General features: G+C 42.5%; 1 long non-coding RNA gene across 1 annotated transcript in view; it reads right to left on the bottom strand.

Moving 5' to 3' along the window:
• Window positions 1-4061, bottom strand: part of LOC112486761 (uncharacterized) — a 12777-nt gene extending 8716 nt beyond the window's left edge. The window contains exons 1-2 of the long non-coding RNA XR_003049228.1: window positions 2726-4061; window positions 2466-2521 (exon numbers count right to left, since the gene is read on the bottom strand). This is a non-coding gene — a long non-coding RNA (uncharacterized LOC112486761). The remainder of the gene's footprint in view (window positions 1-2465; window positions 2522-2725) is intronic.
• Between the last annotated feature and the right edge of the window lie 3453 nt (window positions 4062-7514).

A 7514-nucleotide genomic window follows, 5' to 3' on the forward strand; every position in this document is an offset into this window, starting at 1 on the left:
GCAGGAACTACCCCGGTCAGTGAGAACGTGTCCAACACCGTGGACCAGCGCCACACAGCTGAGCAGAAGCGAACAACTGTGGTGACATGATAGGGGCTTCGCCAAGGAGACCGCGGAGCGCATTCCTCCCCGTTTCCCGTCCCGACTCACGACATCCATGTTTACTCTAACACTTAATCCGTGCAAAGTGTGTCATTTGGTTTGCACGCTCTTCACTCTCCACTTCATCCTCCGGCCTCTCCCAGCGGTGCAGGCTAGCATGAAGGTTGCACATCCAGGAAGGGACAACCCCCCTCCCTACTCCCTCCTTCTCTCCTGTACCGCGTGTAAACGAGATGACTTCCTCCAGGCAGGTGGCACGTATCCAGATGTTCTCGGGGAGAGTTTCCTGTATCTGTGTGTGGGTTTTTGTGTATGCATGCGTGTATTGCTTGACACACCCCGAATCATTGACCCCTCCGCTCTCCTTACAACATCGCCACTGGAGCAGTTTACACCATAATGACTTGTATCGCCCCAAGGCCCTGCCACATCTGTGGCTCCCTTCCTCCACTCCCGTCTCCTGGTCTTTCTCACTGTTTCTGTTTCTTTGTCTTTTTTTTTTCCACTTCCCTTACACACACACACACAAACACACACACGCCCCGACCTTCGTCTTCACCTTGCCCATCCTTTCTTCCGTCCAGGTTAGCTAAGTACTTCCCCACTTTGCTCGGCTGCATTATTAGCAGACTAGGAGAAAAAAAAAATGCACAGTTTACTTTGCGAGGACTAAATGCATGCCTGACATGACACCTCTCCACCGTGATAAACAAACACATCATTCAATGTCAGCCGGCTGCAGCAGCTACTTCCTGGTGTCCAAGATGAAGCCGGGTGCAGACTCTGCACCGACTGAGTCGGATGTCACACAGATTCACGTGTGCGCCACCCACAACAGCTCATTACCCACTCGGGAGGGGAGGGAAACATGCTGCGTCCAAAATGTGACCATGTGCTGACCAGGCATTCTGTCCCGTGTCACCCCCCCCGCCCCCCGTCTCCCCTCTCCTTACTGTATATGGAGAGCAATGACCTCTCACTCAGACAGTGCGGCGTTCGATCGATCACAAGTGACATTTGTGACATTGCATGCATCCCAGATATGCATCTCCACGGTGTCAACTTATCCATCAAACCATCTCACAGTCAGGACACACACACACATATCACTTTACATGTTCAGCGGCTCCTGTGAAGCAGCAGCAGCAGCAGGAAAAAAAACGTGTGTGGTTTGACTGGTAATGTTACCCTGTGAACCAGTGAACCCAAGAATCAGCACAGAACTGAAAATATCAAAACAGCATTTAATTCAGTCCTTCACCTGAGCCCAAGTCAAGTCAAGATTTTCATTTTTGGGTCACATCCCCTTCTACTTAAATAAACCAATTTGGTGGCAACTTCACTTTCTTGCTTTAAGAATGAGATATTTTCAACAGTCAGTGATCCACATTGTTTGATATTCATTGTGTTTTCACTGAGTGAGTGAAGTCGCTGGATCACATCCGTTACCATTTAAATAAAAACTTACTGTTTTGGAACCTGAAAACCAAAATATTTTTGCAGTTTTGCAGGTAGACATTTTGTCCTTTTTTAGCTGTAATATCTGCAATCGTCTGAATGATTAGCATTTCTATGAGAGACTGCTGACCTGCCAGTCAGGCACTAACACTGTACACCATTGTTTCCCAAAGACTGGGTCGCGACCCTCAGGTGGGTCAGAAGAGATTTTTTTTGGGGTCGCCTCGCATCATGTTTGTGACTTAAAATCTGGGTCCCCAGAAAAAACGATTAGGAAACACTGCTCTACACTAGGGGTCACCATCTATATTTGTCGTAGGGCTTGAACTTTTCTGAAGAGACACGTTATGGTCCGGACACTCAAATAAATTGAAATAAAAATCACATTTTGTCCAACATTATTATTCTATGTTTATTTTGAACTCCAGTCACGGGTTCAATAAGATGGTTTAGTGGGCCGGATTCGGTCCACGGGCCACCAGTTGATTATTACTGCTCTCAAGTATGTCTTTAAAGACTTGCTTGAGCTTTTGTAAGACGTTAAAGACAGACAGGTGGCGACAGAGTCATGGCATCTTAGCATCAAACAGAAGGTTCTTGGTTCGATACCCTTCAGTCACTAAATCCCAAGCTGTTTTACGACAGGAAGGACGGTGTATTGGTCTATCACTGAGGCGACCTCTGATGACAGGATAGGCTGAAAGTGAATCTTCAGAACCACATGAGGGTTAAACAAACAAACTGGAAGAAAGTCTTGATTTTATCTGCTCGAATTCTACACAGAAGGAATCCTCCGATGGAAACTTATCTTCAGAAATAAAAGGATCATCATGGAAGGCTTTGTTTTTGGGGGGTTTTCTTTTAGAATTTCTTTGCTGCCCCTTGTATTTTACCAGTTGACTCACCTGTGGTGATGCTGAGCTGACCTGTACCGTCTGACTTTTGCCTCCGTGCGGCCTTTCTGAAAAGAAAATGGGACTGGTTAGTGATTTCATCATGGTGGATCACACTGGAACTGATGCTCTTTCAGCAGATAAACTATGTATTTAAAATACTCCACCGTCAGCAGTGGCTGTACTGTAACTGACTCCCACACACATTCACTATCTCCCAGACACACACGCACACACACACACACACACACACACACACAGGGTCCCCTCACCGCACACAGTGTCTTGTTTTCAGGTTCATTAAGCCCTGGTGTTACCCAGAGTGGCTGACAGGATGAGGAACAGTGCAGAAATCTCCCCCTGCAGGTATCCATTCACATTATCATTGGGAAAAAGCCTCTCTCGTCAGTGCCCTTGTTACGGCTCAAGGGGGGACCACTAATTAGGGAGACAAGAACTGCTTGAGAATAAGTCCATTACAGCCATGTGGACGCAAAAAAAAAAAACTTAAAATACCTGGAAAATCAGCAAACTCCCAGCATCCCCTCCAAACAGCCATCTCCCACTCCTGCCGGGGGCATCTTTTAAAGGAGGGGAAATATCCAGTGAAGGAGTCGTAGGGACAGACGTGGATGGAGGAGTGAAGCTGTCACTAATCTGAAAGGCTTTATGAAAATGATCTTCCAATTAGAAGTGACGATCAAATCAGGCATCTCCTGAGTTTTCAGTGATTGCTCCGTCTCTCCCAGTGTGTTAGAATCCCCTTGTGTGTATGCCTGTGTGTGTGTGTGTGTGTGTGTGTGTGTGTGTAGCTGCGGCTCAGGAAAGAACATTTGGTTCATTTTCCTGTCTCTGGAAATTGCACTAACACATCGGAAATGCCTCGTTCAGAGTGCATGAGCCATGTGGGGCACCTCATTACACTAATGTAATTTTGGCTCAGATATCAAACATTATCACCACTCAGCAGCTGAGGGAACGCAACAATGAGAAATATGAGAAGACCTTTCCAGAAACGTCTGGAGTCGAGTTAAGTCACTCTTTTTTTTTCTTCTTCTTTGTTTTTTCTGATGAAAAGCAGTTACAAATACTTTGCTTTTCTAAATATAATAAAATATATACGCCACTGTATTCACAAATACACCCTGTACGTTACAGTAGACGCCCGACGGCGTCCAATCGGAATGGCGAGCGGAGCAGAGTCTGTTAGCGTCAGTATTTATAGGAGTTGATTTTAACTGCTGCATCGGGTCCTCCTGTGAAACATGAGTCAGTTCCAGCATTTAACCTCACCATACTAATTTATGCACCGTGGCATAGGGTACTTCATCATCTGCTCTTTGGGGAGAGACAGTCATCTCATTAGGCAGGAGTTAATGAAATGCAAGGATACACTTCTTAATTCCATAGAAGGCTGAAACAAAAATCCAGCGTAAATCCCCAACTCCTCTGTGGCAGGAGCAGCTCCACCAGGAGGAGGTGGAAACATAGAGGAGCACAGGTAGAGGATGTTTCTGTTTGGTGGTCGCACTTATTGTTTACATCGAAACATACAGCTATATTTGGTAGTTTTGTCGTATGCTAATTAAAGCTAACTCTGGTCTTGCATTTAGTTATCTTTTAGCTAGAGTTTAGGGAAAATATACTGACCTTTAGCTTTTTCTTCCACAAGAGTTCAGGAAAATGTACTGACCTTTAGCTTTTTCTTCCACAACTAAATCAGCTCAAATAAATGTATTTAGCTATGTTATTTTTGTAACTAAAACCTATAGCAAAAGGCTAACTTTTCACAACGGTTTCAGCTAAATTTGAATGTTTTCAATTCATTTTGTTTACCTTTAGCTTTTCTGGGCTAACATTAACCTCAATTCATGGATTAAAGCTATTTCAGAAGTAATTTTACTTTTTCTCATGGATTCAAATTTTGCATAATTCCTTGACATTTTTCTTACTTTAAGCTACGTTTGAGCTGAGTTACGGTTCTCATCGACTGCTAACGTTAGGCTATAAAAATCAAACATTTTAGAGTTTCAACATTAATATTTCATCTTTACTGTTTGAATGATTTTTGAATACTTTGGCCAACCTTTAGCAGGTCAACTATTTAAATATCTTTATCTAAGAGCTGTGTTGTATTAAAACTGTAGCAATTGTTTATTTAAGCTAATTGTGCTGTTTGTTTTTTTGACTTCTTAAAGCCAATTCCAGACAACGTTGGCTAACCTTTCTTTCTTTTTCTGATCAACATTGGCCACCTCTGATTTAACCGCGCTCACAGAGTTTTACTCCTAACAGCACTTTTTAGACCCGTGTAAAATAAAGATAAATATATTCTATTGCTTTTCAATGAATTCAAAACACATTTGATTCAACGCCAAACAACATCTGTGATGTAACGGCCTTTGTACTGCTGTCATCATTTACATGATTGATTCTCTTGGGCTTTTTTTTTTTTTTTAATTGTACGTACACGGTTTACATCATGACAGCAGTTTCTGCTGCATCTTTTTTGTCCTCTCTGCTTTTCCTGCACAGACGCACACACTCCCGCTCCAGCCCGCAGCTAATTACAATACATTAGATCCCTTAGCATGTACAGACAGTAGAGTAAAAGAAATGAGAGGCAGACTGGAGAGCGTTCTTGGCAAATGTACGTGTTCATTTCCAGCCGGTGATTGCGGGGTCCTGCAGACGAGCAGAGCCACCAGAGGAGGAAACCCAGCAGCCCATCATCAACAGCTCCGACGCAGAACATTAACACCATAATTTACATAAAATTACTTACATACTGGTGTGGTAATTTAATTTGTTTGACCAGTACAGTGCAACTGCGAGGAATGGATTCACACAGACACCACCAGGGAGCCCTGCCTACTCTTCCAGATGGCTAATTCTCTCACACAATATCATAGAGGCAGACAAAAATAAAGACGCTATAGAAACGTCCATTTCATTTACATCCCTTCATCCCAATGCACATTTATTCATTTTATTAACCAACATTTTAAGACCATCACACCCATGGGTGCTCACAGAGGCACAAATGCATTTTCCATTAAAAGAAATGCATCAAAAGATGAATGGAAAAAAAAAGAAAACGACAATGGCTTTGGACTGAAAATAGCATGACTGCTGTGTTGTATTTGGCACCACTTTGCACCTGGTGTGAGATTGGACCAGTGATTACCGAGGTCAGTTGTACAGGTGAAACACATGAGGCTGCGTGTTAGTCATGTGTGTCGCTTGTCTGAGATGTGCAGATATAAAAAGCTGCTTTTTAAAGGTTAAAAAAAAATGTTTAAAATCAAACCCAGGCCGCAACTTGATGTCACTAATGATTTCATTTTTCATCTATTTCAGCTAAACTTTCAGAACGATCAGGTCCAACAATCACATGCAGCAAGTGCAGAGAAAGAATAGACCATACCATTATTCACAATTATAATATATGAGTTGACCAAAGGAAAAAAATAAAATAAAACAAATTTCTTTTTAAAACATCATACCGCAAATTGGCAAAATTCTCACTATAAACGTGAAAAAATGTGCAACGTAACTTCAGAGAACGTCAATACGAAATGGTTATAGAAATGATATTATACAAGACAATAATCCTGTTTTTCCACTGTATTCCCTGTGAATCCAAATCAGTGCATTCACACTTAGTTTCTACTTACAAGATAAACTACTGGTAAATATGACTAGAAATGTTTGCTCTTTGTGCAGTTCACTACATAAACATACGCAAAACACTCATTTAAGAAAAACTATAAACTGACCAAACCAAAGGCTACGATACGCAAAACACTCATTTAAGAAAAACAAAACTTTCTGCACAGTTACCACAGCCCGATGAACAGAAGGTGAGCAGAGCTTTTACATCGTACAGTTACCACAGCCCGATGAACAGAAAGTGAGCAGAGCTTTTACACAAACAGCATTTCTATTGAAGACGCATTAGTCTGCACCCAATATTCTTATCTGTACAAACCACTGTATAATACAGCAGTGGTCACTTATGTCCAGCGTGCCATATTCCATTGGAACCTCAGCGCGGCCCTCCAGGGGGCCCCGCCCCACTATTTGAGACGTACTGGTCTATACAGTGCTGAGGTCCGTCTTTAGGGTTTTTTTTTGTAAACTTGCTCATATCGTAACAAACACATCTTAAGGTAAGTCTGTTGAACTGCTGACTTTATTGACCAACCTAAATGAACTACCCATGAAGGCAGCACCAAACTGAACTGTAGTGGGACTAATAACCCTGACTGACTGGTACACACACACACACACACACACACACACACACAGCACCAGTACCAGGTCACTGCTGTATTATTTTACTATGTGAGTATTTGAACAGTATACAGATACTGATATGACACACCAACACTAGAACCAGTAAAAAAAAGAACTAAATGTCCTGTTCACACCAGCCTACCACACACACACACACACACACTTACACACATACACACACACACACTGTAGCACTTTGAAAATTGCTCTGCCTTTTTTTTTTTCCTTTTTTTTCTTGCCTGTCCCTCTGACATATTATTATACATTGTTTCTGAGGAAAAAGCATTTACTATTCTACTTAGAAATATGAAAGTTTAGAAGAAAGAGGACGAGGGGGAGAGAGAGAGAGAGAGAGAAAGAGAAAACAGAAGAAAAGAACAGAAATGGTGGGCTGTGAAAGAACTTGGAGGGGAAGGCAGAGAGAGGTGAGGGTAAAGAGCGATTGAAAGGCTGTAATTATTTGAAATAGTCTGCTAATGTGTATTATCATGTCATTAAATGTAAATGAGATGGAGCTAAAAGACCCTGATGCGGAGAACTTGTCTGGTTGGAGAAAGAGAAAGTGGAGAACAAAAGGCAAAAAACGGAAGGAAAGTACGAGGTTGGAACAAAGGAGAGAGACAAATGTCACGGCTATGTTCATTTGTAGGAACGTAAACATCCAATAAAGTGACCAACCCTATGACAAGTCACCGCCGTGTTGTCTTTAACACACAGCTACTGCCGCTGAGCAGGGCTTTCAGGGCTGCCGCTGACACGCAG

This window comes from Cynoglossus semilaevis, chromosome 1, assembly GCF_000523025.1.
Source record: "Cynoglossus semilaevis isolate Cse_v1.0 chromosome 1, Cse_v1.0, whole genome shotgun sequence".
In the NCBI taxonomy this organism is placed as follows: domain Eukaryota; kingdom Metazoa; phylum Chordata; class Actinopteri; order Pleuronectiformes; family Cynoglossidae; genus Cynoglossus; species Cynoglossus semilaevis.